General features: G+C 43.2%; 1 long non-coding RNA gene across 6 annotated transcripts; it reads left to right on the top strand.

Moving 5' to 3' along the window:
• The first annotated feature begins 578 nt into the window (after positions 1–578).
• Positions 579–18,377, top strand: LOC149353841 (uncharacterized). Of its 6 annotated transcripts, XR_016291111.1 has the most exons (8): positions 579–738; positions 7,692–7,753; positions 9,817–9,882; positions 10,410–10,545; positions 14,088–14,183; positions 16,412–16,458; positions 16,963–17,046; positions 18,086–18,377. It is a non-coding gene; the product is annotated as an uncharacterized LOC149353841 (long non-coding RNA). The 6 variants fall into 6 exon arrangements; XR_016291112.1 differs by lacking the exon at positions 16,412–16,458; XR_016291109.1 differs by having other exon boundaries at positions 16,412–17,046.
• Positions 18,378–19,987: the final 1,610 nt, after the last annotated feature.

The raw sequence follows: 19,987 nt of genomic DNA, 5'->3' as shown, positions 1-19,987 counted from the left end.
GGTAGCCAGAATTTTGAAGCTAACATTAAGTGGCGTTGTTGTTCTTCTGTCAAAAGTGGACACAAAATATATTGACGAAGTTACAAAATTAATGCGTTTAAAAATGTTCTCGACGTTCATACTTTGTTTCCCAACAGTCACTTGCTCTCGCGACGCATGCGCGACCATGCGCGACAGTGATGGAGTTTGTTGCCGGACTTTAAGATTAAAATTGTGTACGTTGCCAGATTTTCTTGCACATTTTATAGAAACTTACTGTATTACTTTTATTCTAACTAATAAATAAACTTTGTTATAAATTGTATAAATTTTCACTTTTATTTGTACATAAAATTGTTAATTAGTACATGGTTGCCTGACACATGCACTCATTTATTGACCATTGTTGCCAGATTTTTGAAGATTGATTAATTCCAGTTTTTAGTCATTGTGTGTATGCTGCCAATTTTTTATTATTAAAATCTTTTTAATTTTATTATGTTTACAATTATTTTGTTTTTAAAGACCGCAGCGTTTTTTTTTTTGTATTGCTTCATTGTGGCTAGACGTTTAAAGATGTTTCAGCAGCCAAGCTACAGTGTTGCCAGGTACTGCATAGTCATGTTGACATGTGTCATAGAGCAGTGCATCCTCGGCGTTTCAAGAGCACTCTCAGTATTTTTGCAGACAGGAGTGTTAAGAGATTCATACATGCATGTTTGCACGGTACACACGGCTTTCTGGCTTCTAAGATGTCATGTAAGTAGCGCTCCCAGCGTTCATTTAATTTCACCGTTCGTGTCTATGGAGAGAGCTCGCATTCAACCTGCTCAGATCCGTGAATCAATCGCTCCTTTGGATCACCGCGTGATTGTGCTGGCACTTGAGAAAAAAAAAAAAGTTGTAACCGTTCATTGATAGAGTGAAGGTAACAGCAGCGACTCCTGAAAATCAAGTCTCAGGCCGGTAATCGGTAATTTTCTCGGCTGCTTCCAACTTATGTAGGTCTTGTCCGCTACGTGCAAGTGACATGCTTTAATTTTATTTCTAAATAGTTTTGTGCAGTTATCAGCGTTGCTCGTGTCATTTCCACGGCAAAGCGGGTGAATTTTCCTGTGCTTTGTTAAACGCACAAGGGAGTGGGAATACTTTCTCGAATGCCAGCTTTGTTCGTAGTAAGCGAAGCTCATTGCCGATGTAGCGCTAGCATAGACGCCATCTGCAGATTATCCGCAGGCGTTAAGAAAAGGCGTGAAAGAACCAACTGCGTTCTCGCCAGCACGGATCAGCATAAGGTCTGGGACAACTTAATTTCTGTGGCTATGCAGTGGAGGTAGGCTACGAGCGCTAGGCCCAAGCTTCCAGAAAAGTGCGCCGTTTTCGCGCCCACAAGCCAGTGACGCAGACCTATAAGCTGGCGGCGCACGCTCGACCTTTTACTTGCATGCACTTGGATGCCTGCATATTCGCGCTTGATACTTCGCTGTTACGAAAAGCGCAGAGACGGGCGCCTTCCCTTCAACATCCCATTAGCGGTCGCATTGCAGTCCTGCTCGTTTGTTTTCGGCCTTTTTTCAAATTCTGAAAGGAGTTAAAGGCCGCATGCAGCATCGGCTACTTTGAGCAAAGTTTGAGTCGGGCGCGCCGCGAGAAATGGGGAGAGAGAAAAAAAAAGCCCCTCAATGTGTCGACGTCCGCTAAAAAGTCACTAGCTTTCCCGTAGAGTACCTAGCTGCCCAGCTACCGTGCTTGGCACTGCGAGCCGGCCAAGCAACATTTCTCGGCTGCTAAAGCGCTGTTAGGGATGATCTTGACCTTGTTAGGTAGCGCGAATCGTTTGATGCGTTTGTCTAGGTACACTTCGGCAAAGCTAGCGACTTCTCGGGGATGGTGCGCTGAAAGGCGTTGGATGACGACAGCGGAGTAGGTACTACTCTAGCCCGTCCGTCCGTATCTCGGGCGTGAGCGGTGGAGACAGCAAAAAAGTAGGTGTTTTTTCGTGTTTGGAGCTGTCGCCGCAATCAGTGGCGTCACTAGGGTCTACTGCACCCTGTGTGGTGGCCTGCCACGTTCCCTCCCCCTCCCTATTCATACCTTCTCTATCCTGGCGTGACATGTCAGTGCATGTTAAGATACCCGGGCGACCCGGGTTCGAACCCGACCGCGGCGACCCCGTTGCGATGGCGGCGAAACACAAAAAAAGGCGCCCATGTGCTGTGCTCCTCTTTCACTCTTCTTCTTCACTCCAACCTTAATTTCTCCCTTCCCTAACTGCGCGGTCGCGGCGTCCACCGAGAAATGAGACAGTAACTGCGCCATTACCTTCCCTCAAAACCACTAATACCCAGGTGGTCTAAATTATTTCGAAGAGGAGCTACGGCACCTCTTTCTCTCTTCTTCACTCCCACCTTAATTTTTCCCTTCCCTAAGGGCACGGACGAGGAGGTGTCATCGAGAAGCGAGACAATTGCTGCGCCATTTCCTTTCCTCACAGCGACTAATACCCAGGTGGTCTAATTATTTCAAAGGGGAGCTACAGCACCTCTTTTTCTCTCCATTCATTCCCTCTTCCATCGCTTCTCCCAAGAAGGCTGCGTCTTTCCTCTCCTCTAAACCAATCTTCTTGCCCTGTCTCATAGTGGAGCTCCCTCCTCTATGGCACATGACAGATAATTCACTAAAGTATCACATGAACAGCTTCCTCACAGCACTGCAGCGGGTGCACTCTGCTGACACATGCATATGAAGAAGTGGCCTAGGATCCTTCATTTTTTGGTTTCACTGTTTTCAAATTGCTAGGAATAAAAATAAGGTGCTATTCTTTTCATGGTTACTTTTACCACTCAGGATATGCATGATTGTTTATTTTGTTGCTAAATATTTACTTAATTATTGTCGCAAACAAATGGTAAATGGCAAGCGACTCCAAGGGAATGTTTATTTACCAGATAATGTTTCCTCTCTGTTTGTATTCATTAAAGTTATTATGTCACATAATTGCCATCTCCAGGCACTATTTTCATGTCTATGCCAGTCCTTGTTGACTATGAAATAAAATTTCTAACTTTGTCACAGCTGCCACTTCAAAGGTGAAAGGATATTAGAACAGGGCAGTGGTTGATACAACAGTTTGTTAGACGTCTAGTCAGTGTTACCTGTATCCTGGTGGCTTACTTCTTGCAGGTACTATGTGTCCTGAAGGCACTTGTCCTGATGTGAAACACTACAGAGGGCAATGATTAAAAGATGATTAATAGCTCTATGCTATTATTAACGTGCACTGCTCTAAAATTTATCTTAGGTATCTGCTCTGTTCCATATGGCACCTTCAGCATGCTGGGAAGCTATGTTTATTTACCTTTAAAATATTTTATAGATACTGTGGTCTCGAAAATGACTCTGGAGACTGGGTGCACACATTTGTGCAATAACCAAAAACATAATTTTGGGATAGTACCATTTCTAATAGCAGTCAGGGATAGTGAAAAATAGAATTTTACCTGGAAACAAAGGGCTCGGGTATCGTAAGCTGGATGGTACCAGATCCCAAGGTTAAGAAACAGTGGTTGGCAAGAGGATTAAAAACAAGGAAGACAGACAGTGTTCCATTTATTTCTTGTTTTGCCTCCAAGCACATTCACGCATATTCATGGGAAATAGAAATAGTTTTAGGGAACCCTTAAAACAGAACATCCCAACACTCCTTGAAATACTGAAAAAGGTCTTGAAAATCATTTCTTCCTAGTCCTATTTTACAGCGGCAGCTGTGAGGCACCCGTTTCTTGGTTTCACTTCGGTGTAGTAGTAGTAGTAGTAGTAGTAGTAGTAGTAGTAGTAGTAGTAGTAGTAGTAGTAGTAGCAGTAGTAGTAGCAGTAGCAGTAGTAGTAGTAGTAGTAGTAGTAGCAGCTAGTAGTAGTAGTAGTAGTAATAGCAGTAGTAGTAGTAGTAGTAGTAGTAGTAGTAGTAGTAGTAGTCTGAAGAGATGAGGCTTGGGCATGTTGGTAAGACATACTTCTTGTGTGCGCTATTTTTTTCCCTTAAGTAGTAGTCTGCACAACCAGTGGAGGGTTGCCATGGGAACCACTAGTCAGATCAAAAGAGAAGAACATGAATAGAGAGCTGAGAATGCATAACGAGAAGGTGGTTACCATGGAAGAAGAGTGAGAGTAATACTTCAGCTGTTCCTGAACCTCGCGTTACACTGCTTAAACTACTCAGCAATCCAGCATTTGTTCTTAGTGCTTGTAAACAGTCAGTTGTTTCATAAGTAGTTTAAACTTTCTGTGTCTAAGTTGTGTGCTGTAGTGTTTGCATGTAAGTGTTCTGGATTTAGAAGAAATGGTCTAGCTTTTGTGTTTTCATTCTTATGTTTCTTGCATGAAACTTGAAGTGAAGACTGTGATTACTAGCAGGAAGGTTTTAAGAAGTTTTTGCAAAATTTCATGTGTGGTGGTTGATTTATGCTACAGAGAAATAAGAGTCTAACTGGGTGAGGTGTCCGATTTAAGTTCAGCTGAACTGCATCTGTCAAGGAAAGCTGAACTGCATCTGTCAAGGAAGATTCATTCTGTGAACAAAAAAAAAACCATTAGCCAAGATGAATCGAACACGAATAGGATTACAAGGTGTATTGACATATTCAGTGCTGCAGTTGCCTTTCTTGAAATTTAATTATTTCTGTGCAATGATTTTTATGATTTTTGCATACCAGGAGACAGTAAAAATTGTCTCATTGTGAACAAATCATATATGGACTAAGTTAATATGCTCTTGGTGAGTGCATCAAGTATGTAAGGTAATGGAGGCGGACAGGCTTGCTGTGAGGTGTAAAGTAACAGAGGCCTAGCCTTTATGGTATACAGCAGTAAGCACCCATGTGGTGTCTCATATGTTGCCAAAGTTATATAAAAAGAACCATTTTAATTTTTCTGTGAATGGATTTGTAGGTGGGCAATGATAGTAGCTTCACTCGCACATTTTAAGTCATGTAAATAGCGGGTCAAAAACTGTTCTCTTTTAGCACGCTTGCATTGCGACAAGAGGAAATTTTATACTTTTTTTAATTTTATACTTTTTTGAAATGCTTAGGTTCTCATGTTTTTCTGCGTGGCATGCTGTGAATACCACAGCTCATTGTTCTGAATGTCGTTGAAGAATCCCAGGTTGTCAAAATTTCTGGAGCCCTTCACTATGACATCCCTAATAGCCTGAGTCACTTTGGTACGTTAAAGCCCCATAAACCAAACCATTCTTCTGAATGTCATAAGAGCATTAAAGCACCTCAGCCAGCGCCTCCTCTATACTTTCTGTGCCTGGGCGAACGCTCTCCTCAGGCCGTCGGGCGCTGGCTCTGCCGCCGCTCGCGGCTGCCGCAAGGAGGCGCTGTGTGAGTAGAATACGTCGCGCGCGGCGGGTGCCTCGATGCCCGCGCTCATCGAGGATACGAGAAGCTCGGCTACTGCTGATCGGCCGCACGGATTACGATTCTTGTTTCTTGTTCAAGGATCAGGCTGGGCGCACTTCTGCCGTGTCATTTTCAGCTGCAGGGCCAACCATTACGTTCAGGAAGAACGTTTATTGGTGGTTCGTGCTTCACGACATCAGCAACACGACGCAGCACATACACCAACATTTTCCGGATGCTCGCCAATTCGGCGACAGTGCTGATCCGCGGCTTGAATGGCTTGAAGTCACTTTCCCTATGTATTTAGAAGGGCTAAAAAAAAAGATCTGGGCATACCCGTGAATTTCTCACAGACGAAACCTATCAGGCAATTCTGATCACTACCTATTTATTCTACAGTGGCGTGTGTCAAATATCTGCAATACGATCGTTGCTGAATTTTCGGGTGGGGACGAAAAAGAACTCTTCAGTCAGCATGCAGACTGAAGACTTCTTTTTCGTCCCCACCCGAAAATTCAGCAGCGATCCTATTGAATCCCTGTTTGGTAGTTTGCGAATGTCATCCGGGTGTAACGACATGTTGGATGTTCGGGCTGCATTGTCAGGTCTCGAAAAGCTACTGAAGACCGGGATCGCTGCGTCTAATTCAGCATCCAATATTGCCCCAAAGAATGTTCTTTGATGCCAAGACTACCCGCTGACGTCCTTTCTTCTGCGCAACCAACTTCTACTTCAGCTCCAAAGCCTCCTCTGACGTCGACTGTGCAAGCAGCGCCGAAGCTGTCGAGAGCAAGATAGGTGCTTCTGAGGCTTACTACCACAATTTTGCCACAGCACCTGCCATCGCTTCAGATCTCGGCTACCGCTTATGTGGGCGGTTACATTGCACGAGTTGTTGGCGAGCATATGGATTGCGAGAACTGCCTTACTTAGTGTACGAAGCCGGTTAGCAACCAGCCACTCCTTCAGTTCACCCGCAGCCAAGACCGAGGTGGGCTGCTGTACCTGTCAGATCAACTTCTCTTCTTTCTCGACACATTAAGAGCTTTTGCTGACCGCGCCCTGCAGGACGATCAGACCTTGAAAAAGCCTATCACTACATTAGTAGAGCACGCTGTCCCAGCCCTTTGTGCTTCAAAGTTGCTGAAGTGCAAGAGCGATGGCGTCGACGAGCTCATGAACCTTATATCGGTTCGTTTCCTGAGGCCGCTTCTCTGCAACTACGCATTCAATTCCAGTGACAAGCATGACGTAGTTAAACACTTCACAGAAAAGCCCCTTTCGCGAAAGTACGCGAGGCTCTGAGGATGGCCTGATATTGAATATATGAACCTTTATATCTGCGCAGCGTTATGTGCAGGCAGATGATGCAGCGTCTCACGTTACATACCTGGTGGCACTGACAGCAGGGCGCATTTTTCGCGCCTACCATACACGCTCAAGTTGAGCGTCAACGATGCGACTCGAGACACCATGCAGTCTTGCAGGAAGTGCGCGGCAGATCAAATGATGAAACCAGTTGGCAAAACTCCACATTTTCTGGCGCCAACTCTGGCTTCGGTGGCGATAAAGGTAACTCTCAAAAACTTTACGAAGGAAACGCGGGATCAGGTACCGTTTTACGTGCGTCTTACATGAGTAAACAACAGCACGCGACGGAGCTCTTTCAGAGCCCAAGCTTTCAGTATTAGCTGCTGCCAAGTACTGCTTTCAAATAACGACCCTCAGACAAGCGAACTTAAAGGTGACAGAACAATTTTCCACGCAGTGGATTTAAGCAGGCGCGCGCTGTCATATCAGCGCAGCAGACGACGCGCGAGCGCATTGCACAGCAGTAGCAGCGAAAGACACGACTAAAATGTTCCGGTTACCCTTAGCGACAAGCGCTTCTGAGCTCCCTTTTAAAAAAAGTTTTGATTGTACTTGAAACGACATGAATGCAGCCAAAAACTCAACGACAGAACAGCTGCGAACGGTCTGCGTTTCTATGAGCGACGGCGCGGCAGTGATCCTACTCCGGTGGCGGCGCGTGGCGGCGAAAGGCCGTACTAGCCTCGACGGCGGGCTCCCATTGTTCGCCTCTCGTTCTCCCAGGCACAGAAAGTATAGAGGAGGCGCTGCCTCAGCTGAATGTCTTTTAGTAGAAACTGTTCTGTGATAGTGGATCAAAAGTTACAAAACCTGGAAATTGGCAAAGTGCGTAGTTTTTGTACCTGTGGTTCTGCTGGAGCTCTCCTGGTAACAAGGAGTCAGGTATATGCAGTTTGAGCCACAGTTGCCAATAGTAGACTGTCTTTGTCTGTGCAGGTCAATTCGGGCTCTGTTGGCTGATGGGGAGCAGGCTGGCAAGAGAATCCAGCAAGGTGTTGGTGCGTATGGACAACCTTGACGGCACTGCTAGTAGGTTTGAGGGTGAAAGTGCTGGAGTTGCTCTATTGTGCATTATAGTGTGCATTTATGATGTACGTTTAATAAGGAGGCTACAAGGTGAAGAGTTCTGAGGCTGGTTCGGCCCTGTACTCAGTAGCATTGCATTATAAGCTTGCTGGCACTTAAAACTGCCAGTTACATATTATATTTCATGGGGCATAAACTGGTGCTACGGAGCCTGGTTTTAATTCGCATGGTTAACGGAAGTATTGGTGCACTGTAAAGAGCTTAGTGCTTGTTTTGAACCAGTGTATGCAGCCTATACAAGTTAGAATGGCTGAAACTGTGGCAATAGTACGCAACGTGCTATTAATAACTAGCAGCAGTACTTTCATTGCAGGAGTAAGGAGAAATAAACGTTAACACAAAGTGCTTGATTCTTAGTTAAACCACTGCTTGTGCAGGTGTCACCATTAGAACTAATGTATTATAAGTAATGTATAGGAAATTTAAGCAAGTTATTCTTAATAATTGGCTGTTCTTGATGTTATTAATTGGTCTTTTTCAAATAGCTGTGTCGATGACCCAAACTGTGTTTGCACTTGAATTAATTAGTGGCACATACTTATAGCGCAGGAATTATTCTAAGTAATTTAGCTAAAATGCTGTCATCAATTAGGTTACTGACCTTGTGCACATGTTTACACTACAGATTTTGCTCTTATCATCTGAGATGAACCCTTCTTAGCCAGATTTGAGCATTTGCTTCACGGTGTCTGTCATGTAATTTTGCCTTCTGTGGCTATGAATGGAAATATTGAATATGTTTTACTATGTGAGACAGGTGTAAATTATTCCTACAGTTAAATTGTTGGTTTGTTTGTGTTCCAATTTTACACTCAGGTGGCATCTGATAGTGGGTTTTATTCAGTACTAAATGAGTATGACACTTACCTGTTTTATCCAAAGCGTGTTCAGGTGTGGATTGTCTATGGCAATGGTAATGCAGAGAAATGTGTTAGGTTAGTGCAACACAAAACAAGCAAGGAATATATTAGTTGCAGAGAACTTCATATGTGATATAAAATGCCTTGAAGGAATGAAAATGGAGTCATCCGTGGTGTGAAGGTTTACAAGCAACAAAAGTGAAAGAAAATGTACTGAAACAGTTAAGCATTAAAACTGAATAGCACCATGAGAAGTAGCGATGTTCCATCAACGTCAAACAAAATGTAAACAAAACAGAATTGTGAGCAGAAACAATAAAAAAATATTAATGGCTATCAATGGAAAACTAGTCAAATCTGTGTTGGCTTGTGACCTTTATTTCAGCAGAAACTGCCTAAAATGCAGAATTTGTTCACAGCATGATGCTGAACTTGAAGCTCCTCTTTTTTCTTTTTATCTTTGGGGGCGGGTTTCATTGACAGCTATGCAGTCATGCCTTATCTAAACAAGTTATGAGAATGGCCGTGCACTTGCGAGCTTCACGATAATAAAGCAGATGTGATCGTTTCTGGTACTATTTCTGGGCAGTAATTCGTGCTCATACAACCTTTTCTTCCAGCTGAAGGCACAGCGCACGAAGGACGGGACTAAGAAAGAGACAAACACAGCACTGTGTTTGTCTCTTTCTTAGTCCCGTCCTTCGTGCGCTGTGCCTTCAGTTCGAACCATGTATCGACTAGCCCACCTTACTACAATACTTTTCTTCCAGCACCATCCCATTAGACCAATGTGATAGTGCTGAGGGAGCGATCAGATAGGTCGCTAGAACGACAGAACGTGAGAGCGATCTGATAGAAAACTCCTGCTTTAAAGTCAACATGCATTAATTCGGATATGTTTCGTCCCAAATTGTTGATCCTTTCTTCTTACATTATTAATATGAGGTCATACGTCGCCAGATTGCAGAGCACAGAAAAAATAACTAGTAATTTGTACGTAGATGCTACTTTTCTGGGATTCTATGTTACACGGTTGGTAGTACAGGATATCTTCTGGTCTTGCTTTTTCAGTTGACTGCTGAGCTTGATTGCTTTTCTTTCCTTTTATATTTTAGGGCTGCATCTATGCTATTGTCGACAAGACTGACTGAGAAGAGCCAGCTTTTTGAAACCTCGCAAAAGTAAGGCTCCAGAAGGCTGTGCTTTTTTAGAAATTTTTTAGAGGGGCAATAACATAAATTTTAGTCATAATTAATTATGTTTTGTAGAATAAGCTAAAAAATTACAGAAGTGGTCAGCAATGCTATATGCTTTCATTTGATTGTTACGCACACAAAGAGAAGAAACTGTTGGTGATGCCATGAGTTATGATGTGAACTACTTTGCAGTATCATATGTAGCATGCAATTGCATGTCACTTCTGTCATGTCAGCTTGGTGCGTTGGTATATAACCAGTGACCCAGTGTCATTGGCTAAGCTAGCTTGACTAAACCAAGCCAGATGGCTTTCATCACAGTAAATGCTGTCCAAGCTTGCCAATCAGGTTTCACAGTGAAACTATGGGGAGCATCACCAGACAGTCAAAAAAGTTAAATGGTTGGAGTGAAAAAACTGTCTTAAAAAAAAATGGACGCATCTGAATGCTGAGAAAAGGCAGGATTAGAGTTCATCTTCCTTCATTTGCATTTTTCTTTTCATTTCTGCTAGGAGAGGGAGTTACCTCAATGCCAGGCATTGCTCAAAGACTACGCACATTCCACACGACAAGCCTTTCGGTCGAACTTTGTCATATAAAGGGCAGTTTGCTAGAAGAGGTGCAACTTCATCGGGCAGCTGAAGATTGGTGAGACACTAGGCATGGTTATCACCTTTGTATTTTTATTGTGTCTCTGTACAAACAGATGTTAACCTTGCATCATAGCTAAAAATGTTGCAAATAAGGCTTTTTTTTCATCTGGCATGAAAAAACTTTTCAGCAGGCTTAACTTCCACTTTTTGTTGGTAGAAATTAAAAGCTCAAAACCAAGGAGCACAGTAGCTATGGGAAGTGTTGAAGCTTGTGAAATAAATTGGGCTCATGCAGGTACTCAGCTCATGCATTTTTACATAAGAATTAATTGTGCAAGCCAAGGTGTGCCTTCACTGTGGTGCATGCAGATAATTTCCACACGCTTGCAGGATACTCTTTACATTGCATTGAGTTTTCTTGCCTGAACTGAAGACTAGAATGTCGGCAGGGACATATTTTTATCAACCCCCCCGCCACCCCCTTTTCTTTTCTCTGGTTTTAAATAAAAGCGTGACACTTGAGGAAATCAAGCAGGTGAGAGAACCAACAAATGAACATTTTGAGAGAGGCTCTTTTCCCGGTGTTTTCATCCCAAAGAAACCTGACCACCAGGCCAGCTAGGGGAAGCCTTTTCCATCGGAAAACCAGCGGGTACTTAGTGCCACTGGGGATCGAACCTAGCACCTCCCATATATGAGATAGATGCAAGTGCTTTCAGACCATCGTGGTGGCATTTAATATTAATGTAATTTCTCATGGAGAGGTAATAAATCAATTCTTGACTTTATAACAATTTCAGAAACAATCCATACAGTCTTGGGGATTTTTGGCTCTTCTTCAAGAGCATAGACTATGAATGCATTCAGTATTATGTGCCGAAGATATCCAAGACATCCTGTCCTCTTAGCCTCGTCTTTGGATCAGTAAAGAATCATAGCATTTTAAGGGAACACTGAAACACCAGAAGAAAAGATCAAAATCAGCTGTTGCACAGTTCCGGTTATTAACAAAGGGTTGGGACAATTGAAACAACAAATAGGACTTGGCAAAAAAAGTTGTTGTAATGCTCAACTTCCTTCGTTCATTAAAATGTCACCTGAAAAATTTTTTAAGCTTCATTGTGCTGAGTTCTAGCCTTACTGATGCATTTGTGATAGGTGGTAATTACATGTGCACAAGATGATAATGAAGCATGTATTGCTTTTAATAACCATCCCAGGTATATTTTCACTGGAGGCATTGGTCACCTTCTACCATTTGTTTTCTATTAGTCCCTTATCTTTATTGTAGTAATATCCAAAAATAAGTATTTCGTTTATTAATTAAATTTGATATTAAGAAATCGCCTGGTCCAGACATCCCAAATTTTTTTCTGAAACAGTACACACGCTCATGTTCCTAGTATACAGGGCGTGACCGGAATGTAATGCAATTTTATCTGTAGAAATTATTCAAGAGATCGGTACAAATGTTTAAAATTCTTCAAAGTAGTAAGTAGTCCCCTATGGCATGTACACGTTTTTGCCAGCGGCTTTGCCATGCACTGTACGCATCCTGGAAGGCGTCCACAGGAACCTCATTTAGAGCCTTTGTCACGGCGGTTTGGATCGCTTCAGTGTTGCGAAAACGAACTCCTTTCAGGCCGCTCTTGATCCGTGGGAAAAGGAAAAGGCATGCCGTAGCCAGGTCGAGACTATGGGGGCCTGGGGCAGCGTCACTAAGTTGTGCTTGGCCAGGAACTCCCGTACATGCAGAGAAGTGTGGCTGGGAGCGTTGTTGTGGTGCAACTTCCAGGTGTCGGCAATCTTCTTTCGCGCTCGAAGGGCCCTTTTTCTTAATCTCTCGAGCACATCCACGTACTTATGTCGTGCACACGGTGGTTTTTGGAATATTGAGAGTGTGCTATCATCGGCACACTCATTCGACGGTCGGTGTTCAAAAGACACGAACTTGAGACACATTTTCATCACTTTTGTTCGTTGATGGCCACCAGAGCGGTATTCATCATTGACGTCTTCCCGGCCTGCCTTAAATGCCTTCAACCACCTTGAAACTTGAGAATGTGACAAAGCACAATTCCCGTAGACTTGCTGAATCATTTAGTAGGTGTCGGCAAGACTATTATTGAGTTTAGCACAGAACTTGACTGCGTACAGTTGTTTCGGTGTGGATGCCATCACAGGTTGTGACACAAGCGCTATCAGTAGGTATACAGGAACAGCGATCCTGACGCTCCCAGAGCTTGGAGCAGACCGCGCTAGGCAGTGGTGAAAAGCTGAATCTCCCCCACCTAACCCAGCCAATCTGAGTGCGGTAGGACTGATAGCAGCACCCGAAAAAAAGATAATTGCATTACTTTCTGGGTACACCCTGTACGTGGTTGTTATTCTATATATCTATAACTCAAGGTGTTTTATTGTATGACTGGTAGACAGGTGACAAGGCGTGTGTTCAGGACTATTGCCTTGCATGCAGACTAATTCAGTGTATTATTTGCGAATACTTAACTGACTTTTTTGAGAAACAACATGACGTGAGCTGTGCAGTGTGACCTCAGAAGTGGATACTGAACACGTACATAGCTAGTAGAAGGGATTCATAATTTCGAATGGCAGTTCATAAAAGAAAACAAACTTACTCAGTATTATTGTTGTTTGCAAGGCATACGACAAGGTTTTGCACAAAAAGGTAATTTACAAATTCAGCTGTGTAATAAAAAATCTTTATGATACTAGCCTGGATCAAGACCGATCTTTTAAACCAGTGCCACTTTTTTTATGCGCAGCTAGCATTCAAGTTGATTCAGAGTCCCCCAAGAACCTCTTCTTGGATATTCAGAGTCCCCCAAGAATCTCTTCTTGGACTTTAACTTATTTTATTTATTGTAATTAATTGTGACGGTACTTTCAATGACCTTTCTGTCTGTGTCAAGTTATAGCGGATGGTTCTGTTCTCTATTAAAAAATATTTCTGAGGAAAATCAAATGAGGCTAAACAATGACTTGTTTATCTAGTTAACATTACTGTGAGCATTTGTTAGGCTCTTACAGGAGTGGAATGTTTTAGCAGTACGTACAAACTATAGGTATGGAGTTCTGAAAAATTAGTAAAAGAAACGGCACACACAAGTCATCATATCAAAAAAGTGTGCAGCTGTATAATCAAGCACTAAACGACACTTGTGAACAAAAGCAAAGCAAGAATTAAACCAAGAACTGGCTACTTTCAAAAGGTAGCTAATTCTTGCGATATGAAATGGCAGTAAATCTTGATAAGAAGGTGTATGTGCTAGTAACTTAAAACCCTCTTCTCTACCGGTGCACTGCAACCAAAACGTGTTCGTGAAGTAACATGCCCGAAGTGACGCGGTCTCTGGATTTCCAGTAATTTTCCCCGGGCAAGGTATATTTGTCCTGTCTCTGCTAATACTCATTGGAATACTCATTGGAATTGCCCTTCCTGTGATGTTCTTTATGGTGTGCTACAGCTGGTACACATTTTCTTCCTCCCAGTCTTTTTTTTTTTTTTTTTTTTGTAAAGTGTGTTTAAGATGTGAACAATGCATACTGAATAACTGTCTAAATACCTGCCTGCAGTCTTGCCTCTGTGATGAAGTAACAGCCTGAAAGCTTGGTTTGAAGACCGCCATAAAAAGCTACAACAGCATATCAACAAGCTCATTGCAAACAGTGGTAAGACTTACTTAACCTATGAATGGTTTCAGAGTTGACTTTGCAGCTCTTGCACTCATAGGTCAGTTTGTGGAATGTTCAAACATGTTTACACAAGTGGAATTAACTTCTTCAGTGTGGCAGGTACTTGTGAAGGCATGACTGCCATGTCATTACCCACTAGAGGATCACCTGCTGTTTTCCTTAAGTGCATAATGGCCTGGTGGTTCGCAGTATGCAGCTGCTTTCTCACGATGCCAAAATATGCCACAGGCAGCTTTGCTGACACTGTGTGATCTACTGAGGATTTATTTCACACTACTGACCACATAGCCTTGATGTGTTGTTTCAAATTTTAAGGTCTTGAAAATTGTGATGTTGATGTAGAAAAGGTGTTAAGGGAGTAGAGGTGACATAAAAAAAAGTTGAGGCCGTCTGAGCCATACAAAAACTGGAGTATAATCACTGCTTGTCCATTTTTTCATTCCAATTCTTGGGCAGGCTTGCATAAGAGTTGGGGTGAAGTAAAATGAAGAAAATGGCAACCATACTTCAGTTTTTGTATGCCGTAGGTGACCTCAACTCGTCTTTTACATCACGGCTATTGTTTGGCTGTTTAAACAGAAACAACATTAAAAAAAAATTCAATTATAAATTATTTACAGCTTGTTGATACAATCAACATGGCTGTTCAAATTTTAGTTCACATTAGAAAACATGGTGTCTGTACTCCTTTACTTGACCTTTTCAACCTGGACGCTGCCGTGCTGCTCACTGGCCTTTTCACACCTGGTGTTACCAATCCACCGTACCTGTGGCAGGAACACACATTGGATTAGTGATCAGTGACGTGGCGCCTAGGGAGCACTTGGCAGTCCCAGGTACAAAAGGCAGGCCAACAAGCAATATGGCGGCACACAGGTTGGAAAGGTCTATAATGATAGCTGTGACCCCACCGGCATAGTTTTAATAAGACACATTCAAGGTACCTTTCAACACTTTCATGGGGGAAAAAAAAGACGTCATAATTCTATGGTGTTTTTAAACAGTACATCAAATATAAACTGTAATGTCAATGATTGCCAGATGTTAGTTCATATCCAGAGTGCTATATTTTGTCTAGCATTTAACTAAAGCAGACACATGAATGAATTAATCGATCAGATTTTTGGTTGCAATTGTTTCTGCATCTGTAAAAACCTTATGCTTCCGTCAATAGTTCTCACAGCTCATGCACAACCTACTGCAAGATTAGACTTTGTAAGGGGCCTAGCAGATAACTGAAGGTAAAGCGAAGCCTGACAGGCACTTTGAGGCTGTAGTAGGTCAGTAGCAGCAGCAGCTGTCACCTTTATTCAAGTAACACTTATGCTTTGTATACTCAGAGGGCAGGACCTTCGAGGCACTTTGAGGGGTACCGGGGCACTGAGTGCGGTCTGCATTCTCATCATGTGTCTTGGCAGGTCACCTCTCAGTTGCAGCTATTGCTCCTCACATAAGGTTTGGCCATCTGCAGTAAGACCAGATCTTCAGTGATATTACTGTTACATTGCATGAAACATCTTACTGTTTGCTGCAGCACAGTGGGAGAACTAGACATGACCTAGAAACGTTGCACCATGCAGTGAACATACTGCCGTATTTACTTGCATAATATATGCACTTTTGTTCCTAAAATTAAGGCTTGAAAAAGAGGGTGTGCAAATAATGTAGAGATTCTGCGAATACGACCTAAAAAACTCCACAAAGGTCATAATGCGCAATGTATGCAGTATCCACATAACGCGTTGCTCCACAATTCGTGCTCCTTGCTGGGCAAAAAAAGACAAAAAAAAGGAAAAAGGTGACTCCAAATTAAGTCAACGCACTCTCCCCCCCTCCCCCCTGCGCTCGCCCCAGACCCACATTATGTAGTTTCTCGCGTGATGGCATGATAGCCCATGCGCAGCTCAAAGGGATAAACGTCGAACGATACAATCTTAAAGCCAGCAATCAGTCGGAGGTGAATGAAGATACAAGGTGTTAAAACAACGCCCTTGGCCCAGCTGGGTAGCAGCAAACAGAACAGCCAACAGTTCGTCAGTTTCAGATTCTGGCACGACGCATGCTCCGGAGGTTACCAGAAGTTTGCTCTTGCAGCCGTTCGTAAGGGAAAGCTACCCCCAGTGCGCGGTTTACTTTTCTTTACCGGAACCAATTTACAAGCAAATTACCTACTTTTTTTTACACCACTCGCTCTCCTTTTACAGCCACACATGGCGACGCGGCCGCGCCGATCTTCCCAAGCCTGCCCTAAGTACAACTGCATGCATGCTGGTGTGCTTGCACAGCAGGGAGAGCAAAATTTGCGAGCAAAAGCTTTCTTTTACAAATCCGGGTAATAAATTAACGGTGCACAAATTACATGAGGGTGCAAATCACCCGAGCAAGTACGGTATTAGCTGCATGCAAGTGTGAGCAAAATTAGATTTTTCTGCCTACTGACTAGTGTGTGCACACATTATGCCACTGATGCTGGTAACTTCACTGCTCAAGTTTTCTGGTGGCGTATTTCACAACTTGATTGGTTGTACCTCTGTACACTCTTTTGTGTGGAACAATTTGGGGGGGCATATCTCTCCCTTGGCACAGCTCTGAGCTTTAATATTTCCTCACCTTCAAACAATTTGTTTGAAAAAATGGAACTAAGAATATATAACCTTGCTGCATGGCTCGATTACAAACTGTTAACTGCACATACGTCTTGGCCTGAGTGCTGTTATTCATTTGAATTGACTGCTGTTGTATCCTTGCCATGCAGCACAGCACTGGCAGAAGCTGCAGTTATTAGCTGAGGAACACTTCGCTTTGCTCAGCCAAAAGGAAACAGCTCAAAGTTAAAGAGGTTCGTATAAGTAGTGTGAGGTTGGCGGTAGGGATACGTTGTGAATGTTTAGAGATACCATAGTTTTCATTATACAGTCTATGGATTATGCGTTTAAAAGGTGAAATTTAGCCCTTTGCAGACTACTAGTGTTTTTTTAATGCTGTCAAATATGTCTTGAAATTCCCAACACTTCTATTACAAGATTTGTTGATACTTGTGCTGTATGTTCACGTACATTTTTGTGTGCTGGTTGCACATCTGGCTTCTTGGGGCAGTCTGGGAAAAACAACTTTCTTTAAGCAAACTACACCATGTGCAGGTTGTGTATAGTGGAAATTAAAGCAGATGCCTTATCTGTGTGATACTGAAACTGAGGGGCACTTGCATCGCTGTAACGCCAAGTTGTTAAAACCAGAGCTAGCTTAACACAAAAGATGCATACTGATTCTTCATTGTTCATAACCTCTGTACACATAATTAGATTTAATTTCCAGGTTTATACGTTGTGAAAACTGGGGCAGACTGGAGCAAGTTTTTTTGGTGTTTAATTGGTGGAAAGACTGTCTTTGCACTCTTTTGCAGTAGCCATTTAAGCTGTGGAAAGTAAAACTCTATGCTCTCCATCTTGGGGAGTGGTATTTTCCCGCCTGTAGTCTTCTTCTGTAGTCTTCTTAGCATCTTGCACTCTCTGTAGCTTAGCTCCTTCCCGTCCGGAGCGGGCAGCCTTCTTCTATCCTCCCTTTGCTTGGCCATCTTCTCCCTTGGAGGAGAGTACTCCTGTTCCACTATCTCGCTTGCTCCATCACAGTAGAGCGTTTGTCTTGATAACACTAGACGAGCAGTTCTGTCTGCATTCTAACATGTCTGTCTATAATTGCACCTTCTATTACTTTGGCTGCTTTCTTGTCAATTTTTCCTCTTGAGTAGTTCATCACCGCGTTTCTGCTGTTGCTAATGACTTTGGCTTTGGTAGCGGTGAGGGCTAGCGCGATCGCAAGCTCCTCTGCTTGTGTGATTGATAGGCCCACGACTATCTTGTCTCTTTTGCATTTCCCAGCCGCATCTTTTGTGGAGGAGTGGCCAACATGGATCACATCATCAGAAAATGCGAAGAAGCTCCAGGAAAAAGCAAGTATGAAGATGACAGAGTATGGAATGAAGCATTAAGAAGCCCAGATTCTAGGGTGCAAAAGGAACTGATCCAACTGGCAGCTGCAGCCTCATTTAAATTTAAGTGTTAGCCTAGTAGTAAATACTAAACCCCCACTCCTCTCCCGGAGGCCTGCATGCTGCGCCGGAGAGGGTAGGTAGGAGGGCCGGTTGAAACAATAAAGTTATTCTGAACTGAACTGAAGTAAGACTCCACGCAGTATCGCTTGCTCGGATATGTGCTCCAATGCTGCTTTTTTTTTCGTCACCTGTCCACAGGAGGAAAACAGCCAGGTGCTTGTGTAGCTGCAAAACCTGGCCAGCAGGATGTGTGACCGATGACTTCTATATTGAGTCAGCCATGATAGTCGCCGGAGCCATATAGGCACCTGGCAAGAATTCCAACAGACTTTGTATTCTCTAATAAAAGATTTTTATTGGACATAGGTGTGAATTTCCTCCTGTGGGTCCCTCTAAGAGCTGACCTCTCTCCCATGTACTGCTTTTGTCATAAGTATGACCCAGTGCCTCGCTTCGAAGCCAAACAATGGAACTTTCTAGCACCTCTTCAATTCCTAAGCTGTGCAGGTAAGGATGAGACGTCCTGTCAGCTTCAAGAGATTTGAAACAATGATGCAAAACATGCCGAGCTACTTGGCTTGGATGTAGATCTGATGGGCTGTATATTTTTTGACAAAGGCTGTATAAATCTTGCAAGCATCTGTAACACTAAAAGCGCATGGCTCTTTCACAGTAACAGGAGTCATGAAAATCTGTTATGTGGAATGTGTGCAAATGATCAAGCTAGACTTGACTCAAAATTGGGCTCAAGTTCATATCAAGGGATGCTACTGTGAACATCAAAGGTCTTTTGCAGCAGTGTTATTGCAGTTGTGGCACGGCCTGTACCTGCATGCCATCGAAATGTGTAATCATGCAGGTTTGCAGGAGGAAGATCCTGTTGTGACACACTGACTGACTGCTGCACTTCTGTGAGCTGATATCATGGATTAGACAAAAAACTGAACCTGTGTTCTCTCACTCCTGAGATTATATTTAGACTTGCCCATGAGCTAAGCAAGCAGGCACATCATGACTGACAACTTGCCCGAAGTGCCAAGCACAGTTAGTAGTGAATCGCATCTGTTACAGGCATCATAACAGCACTGCACTACTATTTTTGGAGCACTGTATCTGCAAGTTTCAGATGGCGCCAGTGGGTTTCAGTGCACAGAGTCGATCACACTTTTCTAGAGCGCTCGAGCGGTGCCATCCGGTGGAACTAATGCGAAATTGTAAAGAAGGCACTGACTTTCCCTGTTGCTACTTGCACTGAGGAGAAGACTAATAGACATGTGCACCACACAGGCACCAGCCCCTTACCCCCAGCAAAGCAGCTGCGATAAGATTTTACTTTATTTGCTCCTCAGCATACCGCTCGAGCACTCTAGACAAGTGTGATCGACTCAGTACTATACCACTGAACAGAGAAAGGGAGTGTATTTAATTTGCTCATAAAAATTTTGCCAACATCTATGACAAGGCAAATTAGTTGCTTACTTGAGTGCACTGTGCTGGCTGTAGGATCTCAAGTTTGATAATTATTGCTCTAAGAAAAGTTACAGGACTTCAGTTAAAAGTGAATGTCATCACAATTTAAAAGGGCCTTTGTGTAGCAAACAGGTGTGGTCCAAAATGGCCTTCAGTGCTGACCTAGGGAGTCTATGCACCAACATAATGGGAGCCCCTTTTCTGTTGTGCTTTTTCCATGTGCGAGATCAATGCTCACTGTTATCAGTGCATAGTTTTT

The sequence above is a fragment of the Amblyomma mixtum genome, chromosome 3 (assembly GCF_055824585.1).
Source record: "Amblyomma mixtum isolate Tamu chromosome 3, ASM5582458v1, whole genome shotgun sequence".
Classification (NCBI taxonomy): Eukaryota; Metazoa; Arthropoda; class Arachnida; order Ixodida; family Ixodidae; genus Amblyomma; species Amblyomma mixtum.
Note: the sequence above shows the minus strand (reverse complement) of the source record. Positions and strands in the feature narration are given on the sequence as shown.